General features: G+C 47.1%; 1 protein-coding gene across 14 annotated transcripts in view; it reads left to right on the forward strand.

The window, feature by feature from the left end:
- LOC126546064 (WW domain-containing adapter protein with coiled-coil-like) overlaps positions 1-18,526 on the forward strand; it is a 397,851-nt gene that overhangs the window by 243,126 nt on the left and 136,199 nt on the right. The gene's annotated exons all lie outside the window — the stretch shown is intronic.

An 18,526-nucleotide genomic window follows, 5' to 3' on the forward strand; every position in this document is an offset into this window, starting at 1 on the left:
GGATATTGTCCTGAACTGCATCAGAAACGCTGGTCTAGTTTTAAACTCTAAGAAATGCCACTTCGGTGAGCGCCAAACCCTTGTGCTTGGGCACCTCGTCGACAAGGATGGCATCCGCCCTGATCCCCAGGAAACAGCAGCCGTTAAAGCGTTCGGTGCACCGCGCTCTGTCAAGGAGCTCCGTAGTTTTCTGGGGCTTTGTTCCTATTTCCGCCGATTTATTCCTAAATTCGCCGACGTCGCGTATCCGCTGACATGCCTGCTACGAAAGGACACCCCCTTTGAGTGGACTCCGGAGTGTGACTCTTCTTTTCGTCAGTTGAAGTTTCTGCTGACGTCACGACCGGTTCTTCAGCACTTCAGTCCTTCAGCTCCGACGGAACTCCATACGGATATCAGTGGCATAGGTATTGGTGCCGTCCTAGTTCAACGCTACGGTGACCGCGAACACGTGATCGCATATGCGAGCCGCTCATTAAGTAGGCCCGAGCAGAATTACACTGTCACGGAACAAGAATGCCTCGCGGTAATATTTGCGGTTCAGCGGTTTCGTTCTTACCTGTAGGACGCCCCGTTACAGTGGTCACCGACCACCACTCATTGTGTTGGCTTGTGAATCTTCGTGACCCTTGTGGCCGCCTTGCCCGCTGGGCGCTCCGCCTGCAAGAATACAGCTTCACCGTCTCTAAGAGCGGTCGACGACACGCTGATGCGGTCTGCCTCTCGCGTATGCCACTTAGCACTACGGACTGAGACGCCGACGACTTCGATCACCTCGTGGCTTCTGTGTCGCCGCGTTTTCCAGACTTCGACTGCTTCAAAACCGAACAGCGAAAAGACGATAAATTAACACCGCTCTTCACCGCTACGACCGCCTCGACGACAGCAAACCATTTCTGTGTACGTGATGGACTCCTGTCTAAGAAGAACTTTTCCAGCACTGGCGCACGTTTTCTCCTAGTGGTACCGGAGAGCCTTCGCACAGCGATTATGAGTGCTATGCACGACGACCCTACGTGTGGCCATCTAGGTTCGGCGAGGACGCTCTACCGGATTCAGGAACGCTTTTATTGGCCAGGAATGCGACAGTCTGTTGAGACGTATGTGGCCAGCTGCATGCAGTGTCAGCGCCACAAACGGCCATCTACTGCTCCAGCTGGTCTCCTGCAGCCGATCCCGCCTCCAAGCACGCCTTTCCAACAAGTGGGCATTGACTTCGTAGGCCCATTTCCAAAATCAGCCAAGGGAAACCGTTGGATAGTTGTTTGCGTCGACTACCTCACACGCTACTGCGAGACGGCGGCCGTGCCCTCCACAACTGCCACTGACGTTTCAACATTCCTGTTGCAATATGTGATCCTGCGACATGGTCCGCCTCGCGGGATCATCAGCGACCGTGGATGACAATTCATAGCGGACGTCGTAGAGGAGCCGCTTCTTTTGTGTGATTCCCATTTGCGTCACTCGACACCATACCATCCACAAACGAATGGACTTACGGAGCGTACCAACTGAACAATTGTAAACATGCTATCTATGTATGTTTCATTCGACCACAAGAACTGGGATGACGTACTGCCTTTTATCATGTACGCGTTCAACACCGCCAAGCACGAGACTACCGGCTATAGCCCTTTCTTCCTGCTGTACGCACGGCCACCCCGGCACACAATTGACACTATTTTCCCTTTCTGTAGTCATGAAAATCCCACTGTTGCCGAGACTCTCTGCCTTGCCGAAGAAGCTCGTCGTATTGCTCGTTTGCGCACTTTGGCATCGCAGGACAGATCAAAAGCACGCCACGACATTCGCCACCGTCCGGTAACCTATCGCCCTGGTAATTTAGTCTGGCTGTGGACTCCAGTATGGAAACGCGGGTTATGCCAAAAGCTTTTGGCCACCTACGATGGACCGTACGTTATTATTAACAGACTCACGGAAGTCACGTATAACATAGCTCGCCTCACGACGAGTGGTAGAAGAGCTTCCAAGACACAAGTGGTCCATGTCGCCCGCTTGAAATTGTTCACGTTACGACAAATGGATTGACTCGCCCGGCGGGCTTCGTCTGCGACGAGAGGAATGTTACGCATGAAGAAAACGAAGACCGGTGAACGTGCTTGCGGTAACGAGTGGGGGAAGGAAGAAGAGAACGACGCTGAGCTGATCAACCAGCTGGCCGCTCTTGCGCTCACCTTCGCGACTTAAAGTAAACGGTCCCCTTCATTCGTAAGGGTTGTAAACGGTCTCCTTCGCCCGTAACAATATTACGCCCTAGTAATTTTATTTTTCTGGTTACAGCCTTTTTTGGGTAACAGGAAAACTTTGAAGTACGAATTATTTGCAGCTTCGCAAGGAAACAGTGGCTGGCGGTTGCGAGGGCGCGGGCGGGGCTTCACTGCAAACTTTAGTTGCATCCGACTGTAGTAGCTTTTTTTGAATTAGCTCTGAAAGAATTATAAATGTATATTTGCAGATCAACCACAGTTCTTTTGGATCCCTCGTTTTCTGCTCTATTTAGTTAAATGCCAAAACCGACTCGTATTATTTGGGAAGTTGCGTAACGGTGCGTCGCCGCCAGTCCCGTACAACCGGGTAGAGCGCAGGACGCTGCGGTTCTAGACGTACTGCGCCCACCGCGGAAGGTAAGAAAAACACCTACATAAGCACAGCAGAGAAGTGGATACGTCAGGCGGCTTGACTGACAACTGCAGACGCGTCATTCAAAACACACGGAATCGCTCTCCTTTTCGGCGACGTTTTCTCTACTTCCTTGTTAAATAAAAAAATGTTGATCCTTAAATATTTTCATAAACAACGGTTAAATTTGTTAATTTTCGCTTTTCCTTCCTGTTTGGCTGTTGCCTCGACTCTCTCCCTTATTAGATCGCTTAATTTCTCAACTCCTTGTGACTTGTTTTCAGTTGCCAATTTTGCACGAAAGGTGCTATACAAATACAGGGTAGGGTGTCTACCAACCGGGAAAACCGGGAATTCTCAGGGATTTTGAAGAGTCTGGAATACTCTGGGATTCCAAGGGAAGGGAAGCGTAGCAGGGGGCGGCAGAAAGTTAGGTGGGCGGATGATATTAAGAAGTTTGCAGGGACAGCATGGCCACAATTAGTACATGACCGGGGTAGTTGGAGAAGTATGGGAGAGGCCTTTGCCCTGCAGTGGACGTAACCAGGCTGATCATGATGATGATGACTCGGGGAAAACTCGGGGAATTTGTGCTTCTGTCAGGGAAAATTAGCTGGAATTTTGTTGAAAGGGAGTGAAAGTCGCGGCAATGCTGGCTCGAGTCACAGAGGAATCATAACGAATCGTCTTTGACGCCGTGTTGTCGGCTGGAGGAGTTGTCAGTGTACAGTCAACGACCGACTTTCGGACGCAAGAACCCTTCGCCGTCCAATTTTCGGAACTTTTTGCCGTGACCGAAGGTCCTAAACGGCATTAACCAAAGCCACCACCGCCGCCAATTTGTTTACCTCGCCGCCTCGAACCGGCGTTCTCGCATGCAGATCCGCTGGCAGCCGCAGCCACTAACGCCGCAACGCTAGACCTAGCAGCTCTGACGTTCGGTATTAAGCTTCTTGCCGTTTCTGTGCCGTGTTTTTTCATTATAGAATTCGCCGCTGTCAGCAATGGCACAGACTCCGCCTTCGTTGTCCTCGCGATTGGCTTCGAAGCTCGGAAAGCACGGCGCGTTGCGGGAGCTGGTTCTCGAAAGTCAGCTTCGCCTCAATACATAAATGTTACGCGGTGAAGCATGCGCAAAAGTATTGCGTTGAAGCATAAGCGTGGGAAGGGGCAGTTGTCACGGCACACAGTATTATTCCTTAATTATACACGCGTGCACCCGTCATCTCCTTTCACAGTACGAGCACCAATAGCCTACTAAGTCTACTGGCAGGCCTTCGGAGCTGTTTGGAATGTGCCTGTGGCCACTTGAGTTTTTATAGGGAAGCTGAAACACTTTTCGAAAAAAATGAGTTCCCTGCGGCATTCTACAGTTTTGAGTCCACTGAACACGAATATCTCGTTTAAAAAGGGCGGAAACAAACGCAAGCGGCTGTTTTTTTTTTGCAAGAAAACGCGCACCAGAGCCTCAGGACATCGCGCGAACGCCGCTGTTGCCCGTGATTGGTCGGGACCGCTTTGACGTCATTCACGGGGATCGCCGGTTGGCGCCGCCGTTTCAGAGCGTATCACGCTGTTCTGTTCTGGCTTCACAGCTGAGTTGTAAGCATTATGGAACGTTTCCGCTGTCTCGGAGAGCTTGTATTTTCGCCGTACATGTTCGAACCGACAGCCGATACAGAAAACGATGGCGGCAACGACGATGTTGAGTGTGCCAACAGCGAGAGTGATGTGTGCGCCTTCTCGCGCGTTGGAAATCTTAGCTGGGACATATGTCTTTTCATGTAGCTGCTCAATCTAATGACGGGGGAAAAACGCGCTAAAGTGTCACTGGGAACCTGCTGCTGGAAGAATGCCGGAGCACTAACATCTCATTAGATTGTAAACACGGGTGCAGTTCCGCGATGTCATGCACCTTGCCGCTGCTTGTTTAAAGTTCCGTGGTTTTTTTGCGTGTTGATACATGGTCGCGAACATAAGTGCCGCGTTTGGCTACTTCAAACTCTTCAACATTATCTGCCTGTGTCACACTGACTGCTTCAACCTCTTCGATTGGTGATGGTAGTGGAACAGGTTCATCAGGGGCTCGGTTCTCAAGGTGCTCTGCTAGACCCTGAAAGAGTGCAAGGCATGGATGTCATGAATTTCAGCATATCATGCATATCAGCAAACATGACAACCGTTGGATTACTTACAGTAATTGAAATACTTTTCAGTAATTTATGTGATGGATTAGTTGTCTAGTGATTTAGTAATGTGAATTATTTGGTGTCTAATTTCATGGCTAAAGTAATTTATTAATTGCGTTAAATATGCACCAGTAAGCTGTGTATGGCGCCAGAACGTTGGTAGTGTCGTGAGGTGTCGTGGAGGCACATGGGGGGGAGGGCATGAAATGTTGGCAAGTGTATGTTACCTTGAAGAAAGATTGGCGTCCCTTTATACCCGGGAATGACGTCACTCTCACCGGTTCTCTCCTCCGGCTGCCTCCTCACCCGGCGCTCCGGGAAGCGACGGGGGCGTGTCCACGGGTGGGGATTTAGAGATTTCTGCCCCTTATATTGGCAATACAAAGAAAAAATTTCAGAACCGTAAATTAATAGGTCTATTCTTCCCAACCCCAGCAATTCATGGAAATTGAAAACCGTTTCAGCTTCCCTTTAAGGGCAGTGAAAGACATGCATTCATTTTTTCGAACTGCCCGATTTTTCGGACGTTTTCGCGGCCCCTAGGCAGTCGAAGTGGATGCTTCAAATGGTCCGTGGGGCGGACGTGCGGCGCAAGGAGGACGCGAACAGGAAGGACCTACACATTGAGAAATGAACGGGAAAGGAAGCGAGCCGCCGCTTCTTTGAAGGAGCTTGAGATCAAAAAAGCAAAGTGTTGATCTGAAGCCAAGGCGCAGGTGTCCCTCTATCCAAACTAAAATAAACTGTTTAAAGCAGTGAAACGCAACACTGAGGCGTTGTGCGCGGGCTGAGAGTATGTCAGGGCACATCGTTCTCTTGGTAACAGCGCAAAGGCACACGGACAAAAGGAAGAACCACGATAACACGGGCGCCCGTGTTGTTGTGTTTCTGCCTTTTCTCCGTGTCCCGTTGCGCTGTTACCAAGAGTATGATGAATCCTAACCAGCTCGCCCACCTTGCTATCTTGCTTCAGCATATGTCAGGACAGTTGAGGTTGACTTACCAGCTGTTGAGAGAGAATCTCACTTGTGACAAAGTTTGGCCTTATGTCAATGAGCTTGCTATTAGTTAGAAATAGCTCATGTTCGAAAATATCGGTTTCTGTGTGCCTATCCATTTTATTTGTATTTGAGAATGTTAGACTCATTTTGCAATGGGTTTAAAATTTTTTTATAAGATATTTTATTCGGTGGGCATTTTACTAACCCCTCCCTTCTGTTTTCTTTTTGAATAATATAAACACTACTCCTTAATATTCAAACTGGATTAAGTCGTTTTTTTTTTTTTTTATATGCTTACTAGAGAGTGAAAGCATTGGGCGCCGTGGTGTCGGCCCGTCTTGACATAAAACAAAGTTCTGGGTCACTCAGGGAATATTGCAAAGGCACCCAGAGAAAACCTGGAAAACTCAGGGAATTTTGAGATGTCAACTTGGTAGACACCCTGAATTAGGGAAAAACCAGAGGAGGTAACGGGTGACAGTCATATTGCTTATGGGTTTAAGGGTTATTTCAGGGTATGATGATGGACGCTGTCTCGAATTATTTTATTTTTTCAACTTATCCAACCCATATCGCGGGTATATGGTTCCGAGGATCTGCCAGCGTCGCGGCCAGCCATCACTCGAGGAAATAATGAAGAAAAAGGAAAAGTGAAAGGCAACTGCCGTTCTCTCCGGCCGCAACTCGTTCCACGAGCAGACATACCAGCTGATCACGAACCGAATACCTTTCCTGGTCCGTGGATCAGTCTAAACAAAGAAGGTTGAACTAACGAAGCAACAGCGATGCGCGTGACCGTTGAATAGATGGCGACTACTAAGCGCATCTCGAGTTAATCGCGCGGGCACTGAATCGTTGAGAAAGCTGGCCTTCACACCACAGGAGACGCCGATAACTACCGCCATCCAAAACGAGTGAAAAAGGAAGCGAACTGTTGACCGCCGAAGAGCTGTCAAGTCTTAACATTGATTTGGCGGCGCTTTAGGAATGTGTAGGAGGAGTGGTGGCGTGGGCGTGGAGGGCGTAAATAGGGCGTAAAACTGAAACGTATGCCGCTTAATTTCGGGGTGGGGGGGCTGGCCCCCCTTTCCCCTTGGATACGTGCCTGGCTGAGACACAGGAACAGTGTGTCGCTTTATAATATAATCAAAGATGTTGTTTCGCAACCGCGTGAGTTGTAGTGCAATTTATTCATTAAAATAAAACATTTTACACTTGTTCTTCAAATTATTTTACCGAAAGCGGCCGTAGTCAGTGCGCAGAACCCGCAATGCGGCCATTGCACAAGAAAACACACCCGAGCAGTCCTGCACTCGCACGTTGCGTTCTCACGTGCGTTGTGAAGCGTTCGAGAGCATGTGTTGGTAGTGCATGGAGTCGTCACGGGTAAGCAGCAGGTTGGTTTATTGAACGTCACTATCGCCGAAGTGGATCGTTTCAGAATACGACCCCAGGTCACGAGGTGCTGCACACTGTCAATCTTTTCAGCGGTGAACCACGCCGTTCGTTTCAAAACATGCAGGAAAAGTGCAGGGCTGGTTCACGATTTTCCTGCACCCTCTCTACTATCGGTGCCGAGTCGCACAGCAGACGACACATGCACCGTTAAAACCCCGCTTACGTGCGCCTGCTGTGTCTACGCAAGCACGGCTGTACTTACGCCTCGGCAGCCGATCATCCCAGTAGTTCAGGTCTTCTCAAGCTTACGCACACCGTGCACATTAGTCGGAAAAAACAGAACGCCTGCGCCGCGTCTGCACCTTGACATTCGTTTCTAGTGTCGCGCTGTGCCTGCACCGAAGAAATCGAGCTGCACAATTTCTGAACTTCTCGTGAACCGCCGTGAACTGGTTCACAGTGGTGCAGGTGAATCGAACGGACCTAAAGCTTATGATTGAATATCTGCAGTACGACCACAGGCTGTATACAGTAGAACCTCGTTCATACGTTTTGGGGAAGAAACGTGTGGAAAAGTGTACAACCGAGAAAACTTACGATCCAAAGTGACTAAAAAAATTTGACACGCTCTACTGTAGTTGACACCTACGTAATGCGAATCGTTGCGCACGAGACACCGACGCGCGTCGGGTTGCTGGGGCATCGGCCGCCCGAGACACGTTTTGTTTTCCTACCGCCCTAGTATTTCAACATGGCAACGAAATCGAGCTGGTGGGCGACGCCACGAGACGTTCATTTGAGAGATCGCCAGCCGTTTGTGCGCAGGCGCGAATAAGAGCGGGCGCGAGAGAGAACTGGGGCCGAGTTTCTGTACGCACGGACGCTAGCTGCCGGCGCGGTAATTTACATTTTACACTTGTTCTTCAAATTATTTTACCTAACGCGGCCGTAGTCAGTGAACAGAATATAGGTCAAGCAGCGGGCACTGACGCCCGATTTGGCAACCGCTGTGCCGGACAGACAGTCTGCGAAGTCAGCCGTGGCGGATCATAGCTTTCTCGCGCCTTACGGCAATGTACTTTGTAAATAACATCACAGATGTTTCTCTGGGAGGAGTAGCAACCGACCAATATATGCTGCCCGGGCAGCATATATTGAAAATCTAGAAGTCAGAGCGCCTTAGCAACCGCGGTTGAAAGCAAGTGGCTGAAAGGCCGCTGGTGACGATGACTGCTCAGCGCCGCAGGCGCGAGAAAGTCTGTCCGACGTACCTTCAAAGGCAAAGGTGTTGCAGAAGTCGCGGTGCGCGGTAGTGCTGATCTGAGCGTCACAAGTTGGCGGCTGGACGTAATTATATTTATTCAATCGCGTTTTTTACTAATTGTAACAACGTGTCGTTATTTCGCATTATTGGCGGCGCCTCCAGGACACCAAAGCTAGAACCCGGACTGGACCGTGGGTTGGGGCCGCGGAGGCCGAAGCGTGTAGATTGCTTTTTTTACAAGCACTGCTCCAGGAGGGCACATGTAACCGGCAAATGGAGGCCTCAGGAGAGCACTTCAGGTTATAATAGAGACGTTTAGCTTGTACGCTATTCCGGTAAACGGGAGCGGTTTGGGCGGATTACCGGATGGTCGTGGCGTAAACGTGAGCGGTGAAGCCGCCTGGTGTTGTAGAGCTCAACCAGACAAACGCATAGTTAAAACTTCAGTAACTCACCATATCCTGCTTCGCCACCCGTGCAAATTTTTGGCAGCGGTGTAATTGTGAACACGATTACGCCACTGTCGAAAATTTACGCCAGCAGCTAAGCAGAATATAGTAATTAGCTCTGTGTTTGTGTGGTTGAGTTTTGCGCCACCAGCTGGCGCCACCAATCTGGCCGCTCACGTTGGCGCCCCCGCTAAACCGGAAAACCGCCCGCGCTTGCCCGAATTGAAACAACGTGTCATTATTTCGCATTATTGGCGGCGCCTCCAGGACACCCAAGGGGTAGCAGGGGTATCAAAGCTGGAAGCAGGGCGGCCCGTGGGTTGGGGTCTCGGAGGCCGAAGCGTGCCAGGGGGTGTTCGCATAAGAAATTGGCTGTCCGCGATAGTGGACTGCCGATCTTATACACCCCTAGCACGCACAGGCCTCTGTTTTGCTGTTCTGCCACGGGTCGCCCTGCTTCCAACTTTGATCCCCCCCGCTACCCCTTGGGTGTCCTGGAGGCGCCGCCAATAATGCGAAATAATGACACGTTGTTTCAATTAGTAAAAAACACGATTGAATAAATATAATTACGTCCAGCCGCCAACTTGCGACGCCGCACTAACGCGCCCATGCCGGGGCGCCTAGGGACAAACGCATACAACACGCGCTAAGCGCGCATACGGCTGGCGATCGGTCTCGTGGCGACGCCGGATGTCGCCGAAGCGAAACGTGACGCTCACGGCGCCGCCTGCAGCAGGGAACGGCGGTGCGTTTGGGTTATCGCCTACTAAGTGCGTTCTGTACGCTACCAACGGCACTACGTCCCACGAGCTGTAAAAAGATAATTGAATATGCTTACGGCATTAGGTTTGGCGGCCGTAACTGCGAGTGCGGTGACCCCGGAGGAGATTTGCTGGTACCAGAATAAGAAGCTGAGTGTGTGCGCTGGCGTTTTCACGTGAGACGGGCGAGCGAGTATTGCGGTGAAGCTACCGCCGCGGGCTGTTGGCGATCGCGCACGCGCCTCGTGCATTTTCTTGTTTACATGGGACCTAGCGGCCGGGAAACAAATCATACGATCGCATTTGGCGATGTACTAAACGTTTGTGCCGAAAAATCGTGTTTTCCGGGAAGGTGTGGACCGGTAAAAAAGTAAGTGTAACTCAATCTATTGGGTCAGTTCTTGTGTTCGCAAACGTTGGCGCCGGGAAATCATACCTAACGGGATCGTATAAACGAGGTTCTACTGTCTTGTCTTAATTGGTCCGCCTCCCTCTTCGTGATTGCCTTGCATGCCGGTGAACCATGGCCGCATGGCACAACAGGTGATCAGAATAAAATAAGACTGAAAAAGATCCTTAGTGCAATGTAATGTGTGTTTGTGCTACATCACACAGCGAGGTGAGAGCGTGATCGTTGAACTAGTGATATTCTCACATTTTGCTGCCACCTCCTCACCTGCTCTACTGTCCTAGTCTTTTCTGCTCACTCTTGCCACACCAGCTCTTCCTGTACACTGATTGGCTACAGCATGCGAGGCTTCCCCATCATCTGACTTTCAACACATGGGGAAATTTGTTTTAGCTGTTTCTTATGTTTAATTCCAATGGCTGAGTCGGAGCAAGTTTTTCTGCTCGTTTCGGAGCAGGTTTGTTCCAATGGCAGAGTGAGGGTGGGAGTAAGGTGTTCCAATGAGAGAGTCGGAGGGGATTCAGAGCGGGAGTCGGTCCGTAGAGCAGAAAAAGATGCTCCACCAAAATCGGCGGAGTGGACCGGAACTCTGCGTGACGTATTTCCTTTACCACGTTTGTCTGCTGGGAGGCACCACCGGTCACAACTCGCGAGGAAGCAAAAGCTGCTGCACTCTTGGCAAGATATCCATTCCGCACTTTTAAAAAAAACAACAGGTGAACGGCGCTGAAGAGACAAGTGACCGATGCGGCGGTGCTGGGAGCAAACAGCGGAAGGAAATGACAACACGCAAGGTATCCCGGGTAACTCGGTGATAGAGCTTCCGCTTCCGCCTTGCTCCAGCGGCGCAGGTTGTGTTCCACTCACAGATCTGGAGGCGTTGCTCTGCGCCAGAGTCGAGTGCTCGCTCGCGGAGTCCATTGGCTGCTCCGACTCCGCCATTGGAATTCAACATTACCTATTGCCATTCCCCTGCCAAGTCCTCCTCGTGCTGTCATGGCACATGTGCCTTTTTTAAAATAAGCAAACTTCATTTACCACGAGAATTCCTTGCTGGTGCACATTTTAGAGTAGCAGCGGGGTAGAAAAAAGGTCACTAAACGTGAAGTGCAAGTTGTGTCTGGCGGCTCCTTTGCGCTTCTAGTTTATTAGTCATGGAATACCTACTCAGCCCGCTCTAAAGTCTCGCAAAAAAGAAATAGCATTACCCTCCCCCCTCCCCCAAATAAAGAAGTGCCACTTCCTGCTTCGTAATCACTGCCTCAGAAGAAACGACTGCCCCTTTGATACATTCCACTCTTTGAGAGGCAAATATTTTTATCATGTTGGTCAAACAGACTCATTGTTTCTTTATTTTCATTTATCGATTGTTGGCAAGCACCACAGTATATATATATTTTTTTCACACCCACTTGTTTATTTATCAAACAGGATAGTGAGCGTTCTTGTATGCTGCACATTGTACACAATAAATTACCCTCATATTTGGTACACACAATGTTTCATATAGATTACAATTGCACTGACACATGCTTCGGGTTATACCTTTGTCTGGTTAAATGCTTGTGAATAGCCTACCAATCACAATGCACCTAATTCTGTAGTAGTGTACCAACCTTCGTTAGTACGATAGAGGTCTACTGAGTTTAGCAGCATAGGATTCTTAAACACCAGCAGGGAATGACATCACAAGAGATTGTGCATAATGAAAAGCTTATTCTTAAAAGAATGACCTAATCTGATAAAAGTGTCCCCACCCTAGAACCCATGGCGTCTCAAATCGAGTAGCCCGTCAACGTCTACAATTCATGTCAACATCCACTGTGCAGAGTCGGGAGCATAAGAGCAAGATTTCTTCATGACACACTGTTCAACACCTCCTCAGCTTGTCATGGAAAGCCAGCGAAGCACATCGTATTTTCCTTCCAAATTTTGGTTAAAATACATGGTGTATGGTATGCTGCTGATGTATTGTCAAGCAACAAAATTTTATCTTTTTTTTTTTTCGTTAACAATCGGCCTTTTTCATGAGAGATAGCACAGCCACAGGGGTGGTGGAAGACAGTTTGAATTAGTTTTGTCAGAATGGTATTGGCATGAACAGGCATAAGTATATCGTTGTTAGAGTATCTAAGGAAGAGTAATTATTTGAAGTATGTGACAAGAGGTGCTAGCAAGCTCCAGAAAATAACTGAACAAGTTACCACACTGGTTCAGCCACATTAGTTTTTCTGCCAGTTCAAGCGCATGTATTACTCATATGTAGTGTTAGCTTTTCCTTGTATGCCCAGCATGTGGACCAGTACCAGGCAAGCATTCGGGACAATAACTCGCTAGCCAAGATCAACAGATTTAAATATCTGCCGACGTACCTGATTGGGTCAGCTGAGACAGCAATTCAGGGAATCAGCTTCGCTGAAGCAAACTATGATGTTGCTATAAAGGTGCTGTCTGACTGGTGCGGCTCGCGCAACCTGCTGGTCGACGACCATCTGGTCCACCTACTCGCTATGCCACCTATTTGTAGTTCAGCTGATATCGGCAAGCTGCGAAATCTCCATAAGATTATTTTCTGCACGAGCACACTGGAAAGCTTTGTAATTTCCCCATATTTTCACAAGAAAGCTATCTCCACAGTCCTTCAATACTTTTCATCTGGTCATGAAACTTCCTCGAAGTTTTCATATAGGGACAGAAGGTGGCATCAAAGATGCTGGCATGAGTAGAAGGTGAACAATCTGCGACACCAGATGGCCAGGCAACGCGATCATGCAAATCTTTCACGAGGAAAGGCCCCTCTCCCGCATTGATTTCAGCATGCTTGTAGATCAAACATGCAATGGGAACGTTTGGCAAAATAATTTAATGTGGCGTGCGTTTGTGTTTAAATTATACATGGCACCGTTTTATGGTTGACGTCGCCCCCTGTTAGCCTTCCTTACGCAAATTGTTTCGTTTGGCTGTCTCTGCTTGCACTTTATCTAGTTAGTTGGATAAGCAGGTACATGTGGTTAGCTGGTTCAGTGTGTAATTAGCTAATTGGTGTTTGCTTAGTCATTATAGTTAGGTAGGTTATTAGACAATAATTTCGTTATTTCAGTTAGGTTAGGTAATTAGTTGGTTAGGTTTGTTAGTTTAATTCGTTTTCTTAGTTACCTAATTTATTTAGTTTAGTTGGTATATTACTTAGTTATTAGTGTGATAATTAGTTTACTAATTACCTGTTTGCTTGGTTACTCAATAAGCTGGTTAGCTTTGGTAGTTTGAAACGCCGGTTTTTTTTACGCACAATTACATAGAAGTGTGATTTGAACTTGCTCTGTTGTTGGTTTCTAAAGATGGTGCAGTCCAAGTGTACAGTTTGAATTATTAACACAGTTGAACCTGGAAATGAGACAAGGGGTTGTAGTTGTTTCCAGATTGTTTGCGTTTAAGTTTCTAAACAGAAACAGAGTGGCGATTTACACGTTGTGTTGACAATATTCACATGCTGATACAGGCAGTCGACCCTTACACAATACTGAGCGTGCGCACAGAATGCCTGTGGCATCTGTTCGGTGTCTGCTCCAGTTCGTGGAAGTTTCATGACCAGATAGAAAGTATTGAAGGCCCCTGCTGTCGCTAACTTCGACAATCATCTTTGATGGTTTCTTCCACAATTTTTTTCCACTCAAGGAAAGACAATAAAAAGGATCAAAGTTCGAGCTTATGTGATATGCCACTGGTTTCTGGTAGTGTGTCTGTGGACACCTCCATGGGTGTCTGTTGTATGTAAAAAACATTTGGAGACAATTCAGAAATGCACAGCGATGAACATGGCATGTCAACCTCATGTTTTAAAAATGATCATGTAGAGCTAACTGATCTTGCACAATGAAAACAGAATAATGGAGCTGTCTGCCCAGCGCCTCGGTACACATGCGTCAGGGCCACTTTATATATAAGCATTAGATACCAGCACCCCAAATAAAACCGCACTGTAGGTGCAAGGTACCAGTATGCATATCAACTCATTGCAAAAGCATTTCTATGTAGTAGTTGCACTAGCTATTCCTTCCAAAGGTGTGGGCAGGGCTTTCCCTGTGCTTTTGCAGTATTTGGCCACCACTAATATCAACACAAATCTTTTTCACTTTCACAGCTTTTTCCCTTTCAAAAAGCCTCCTCAAGTGACTAAGGTGTGCACTGGCATAGCACAGCCATGAATGGGCAAGCTGCTTCTGTAAGCACAAACTATATCTGTAACATGAGAACCAAAATCTCACTCACCTTTGTCATGTTGGAAATGTTGTGGCTTCACAGCAGAAGATGCTCGTACATTTCCAGAAAAGCTGCCAGTGTTCCACAGATGTCGTTATGAGCTGCGCCCACAATTCTTTTCTCCGCATCAGCTCAGGACCGAGCACGCAGGACACTTTCACCAGACATGAATGTTATTCCATGAAAGCAATTCTCGCTGGTGTTGCTATGTGTGGGGGGCCCAGATGAACATTCTTATATGACAGCATGATGGAAGAGGGAACAAGATGCCAACATGCAGGAGCAGATGACAATCGTGTTGCCACCACTTTTTCAGGCACCTAAAATTATGAGGCTGGTAACTTCTTCATTTTCTTACACAACTTTTCCAGTGCAAATTATATTGCAATAGTAAAAAAAAAGAGCTTTAATATAAAAGCTTTATTTATGCTCCAGAAACATGATATCATCATAACACAAATTGACACAAGCTTCCAGAGCTGTGCCCACTCCTCTGTGCCCTCCCCCGCATAATTTTGCGGATTGCCTATTGATGAAAAGAAGGCAAACATTTGAAAAGGAAGATGCTTGCACGATCATGCCCCAGCACCTAGCAAGTCATGGAGAACAATGTTGCTGGTATCCAAGCAAAATTGTTTTACTGAGACCTCTTGGAAACAAAACTTTCAGCTGGACCAGTCAAAAGGTATCTGGTATACATTGGGCCAAGTTCACATAATCACTAGGATGACTTAGAAATAAAACTTGTTTCAGCTGGACCCAGTTAAGTAATCTGTTTCAAGCTAGTAGGCAACTAGGCATTGACATCAACATTGGGGCCAGTTAACCTATGTATAGGACTAGCTAAGTGCTTCAGGACAAAATGGACAAGGCTATGATTGTACTGTGACCCTTTGACTGACAGCTTGACCTGGGACCAGGCTATTTCCAGCTGATAACACTTAACATATAATTGTGAGTTGTTGGGGATTTGGCATTAACACTTCCTAATTCTTCCTAATAAAGTCAGCAGAGTTCACTGTGCGTTTTGTTCCACCGTTGCACTGTGGTTTGCCGTGGCTTGGGTTCTCAAAAAGCAGCAGGTTGCCAAAAAAAAAAAAAAAAAAAGAATCCATGTGTCAGAGCTTTAACCCTGCTTTATGTCACATACGCTACAGTATCAATTGAGCTGCGCTTAGCAGTCTACTGAGACCAATATTTACTTAACAGCTTGCATAGACCAGTCTTCTCAGTTATATGGAAGCATGTATTTGGTACGAATGCACACCATCATGGTTGCTGCAAGGTGAAGCGGGCCGGAGTAGATATCTGCATAAATTTTGGGTGCTGGGCCTGTGCCATCTGATGCCAGTGCTGTGCAAATCTCCATGTTACTTGGGTTACATTGCTGCCTCATCAGTAGTGGAGCCCTGTTGAGCCTGGAACCAACTTGTCCATTCGGATTGCAAAATGCGTACACAAACAGGAGAGCTATTACTCTGAAATTTCTCACATCCTGCCATTTGAGTGCTGTGCTAAAGCTCCGCTGGATAAACCTTTTCCATGCAAACTTTCACACACCCATAAACAGAAATTTAAATCATGACATTATAGTCCACCGCTTGTGACTGGTTCCACTTTGCATAAGGAACCAGTTCACCAATCACAGCTCAGACCAGTAGATCAGTCCCAACCGTAACCATTGTGTGAGACCCAAATGGTACCAGTAAGCGACTGGCCCCAGCTATAACTAGCTATGTGTTTCCTTCACCATTCATACTGGAACCAGTAGATCAAACTGGGATAAGTTGCAGCCACTGGTTCTAGTGTAAACGTTTTAACAAAAGCTTGTTTCCAGTTGTAGTTAGGACCAGTTGCAAGTGTGAGCCGCCTAATCTACCTGAAACCACATCCAAATAATTTAAGCTGGAAGCTAATTGTTGAAATGCGAGTTGAACATTTTTGCTCGGGTATGTGAAAGCAAAGCGTCCATCACAAGTCATTGACTCAATTGTCTATGCTGTGAATCTAGAAGTGTGGTATTCTCTAAGTGACCATTTAAATGCACCTTTGCCACTGCAGTGCACTCCGTGTTTCAGTCTCTGCCTGCCGCACAGTGTCAACTGTCTTAGGTGCTCTAGCTGTGGGGATCGTATTTATGTTTATGCTGTTCGTAGACCTGTGGGCTGCACTTCCACAATGTAATGCAGTGTTCAGCTCCAAGTGCACACTTCCGCTGGCATGTTCTGTGATGTTGCAATTTGCATCAAATAGCATCCAATTTAGTGCCAACTACGCTGAATTCAACAGCACTTTGGTTGTTCTTATAGCTGGCTTTGTTGCGGGTAAGTTTATGGGTTCTTATGCACATTAAATAATATATCCTTCATTGTTCCTGTAAGTGGACGAGTCCATTTAGGCTCATAGGCATTTGTGTAAGGTGGGGCTGATGGGGTCAAATAGGGTGTCATCCAACTCTCATGCTGCTGTCTGGGCAGCAGTTAAGCCTGGTGTGCTGCCACTTACAAAGTGGCAGGGCAGTGGCAGAGGTGTCGGCTGTGCATTTACACCAGTGATGTGCTTCCCTTGGGGTGGTTCATGATAGCAACAAGCAGACCAGGCACCACACAGTTAATTCATATGTGGCGTGTTTGAGAGCACTGCTATTGCTGCACGCAAGCGGGCATAGTCACATGCTTCTTTTTTCCCCCACATTTTGCAAACTTTCGTTATTGTATGCAGAAAAAATTATCGTGCAACAAGGAGGAAGTTCAAAGCTGCTGAATTGGATGCTTTCTAGAACTCCACAACTTTCTCATTGCATGCTTCACCCTAAAGTTGATATTTGTGAAGTTGGTTAATTATCCCTTTCAGTGCTCTGATGTACTGATACATTTCCATGTTTCTGTCCTGCCGTGTTACTGACATACCTTTACCTTCTCCACACTCTCCCCTCAGATACCAAGAGTACATTTTTCACTAACCATGTCATTTTTGCTTTCTGTTCTGCGTAAGCAAAAATAAGCCATTGTGTTCATTTTGTAGTATCAGCGAAAAAAAAAAAAAAGCACTGGGGGTGTGTCACCTCTGAAAAAAACCTGGCACTGAAAGGGTTAATCTTGACCAATTATGCAATTAAGTAGAGAACAAAAAAATAGTGTGGCTTGCTCCATACAATAGCCAACAACATGCTTTGCGTCCTCAAGTACTTTGGAATATTTCAAACCTTGGCTAAAGTTAGCTGGGACTCCCTTGTATATGCCACCACCACAAACTATGTGCTGACAGAAAAAATTTCCTGTTTCTGCTCTTTTCAGTTTAATTCTAGCCTAAATTTTTCCTGACACACCTGGCGTACATTCGCTTTGCTTCAATAAAAAATAACCCATGTGACATGTACTTTTCTTGCGCATTTTCTTGTTTAGGCTAACATAAGAAAGCAAAACTTTATGCTTGCGAAAGCCAGACTTGGTGCAACACCAGCAAAGAGTGACTTTTTCTATGCACTATCTGCAATGCTCAAGCATGCCTGGCTACAAACTAAATACCTATATTTGCGCAGTTGCAGCTGTTAAATCTATTCACAACACATGGGAACACCCTGTTGCATGTGCCAAGGCATAGCCTCATGTAGATTCTTTTTGAGTATTGTAGTGCCATCTGTTGAATTACACCACAATCAACAGAATGTCAGATGAGAAAAAAAAAATCCAAGATCAATGAGCCCACTATTAAAGTTCAACAAAAAAAAAAGATACAGTGAGCGAAGATGAAGGTAAACGAATTTCAGAAATAATTGTTGAGGAATTTTCATATAAACAAGATGCCAGACAGAGTATGGCAGGTGCTGCTATTTCCAGCGTTACTTAGCTGTACCAGCTTTGTGGTGCTTGGACTGCTGCAGCCATGGAGCTGCTTTTGTTGAAAGCAGCATTTGGAGAGTTATGCTCGCTTTGGAACCGTGTACAGTAACTGTACTGTCGTATCATGCCTCAGTGTATGAAATGTGGTTCCTTGGCAAGTGCTCAGTGATGAGCCTAGCAGTTGAATTAATTTTTTTCATGCTCACATGGTGGCCCCCCATCATATTTAGGCATCGCAAACGAACAACAGGGGTGTGCAGATTGCACAGTTAGGATTGTGTCTGCGAAGTGTTCCATTGGTTGAAGCCAC

Source organism: Dermacentor andersoni, chromosome 1 (genome assembly GCF_023375885.2).
Source record: "Dermacentor andersoni chromosome 1, qqDerAnde1_hic_scaffold, whole genome shotgun sequence".
Classification (NCBI taxonomy): domain Eukaryota; kingdom Metazoa; phylum Arthropoda; class Arachnida; order Ixodida; family Ixodidae; genus Dermacentor; species Dermacentor andersoni.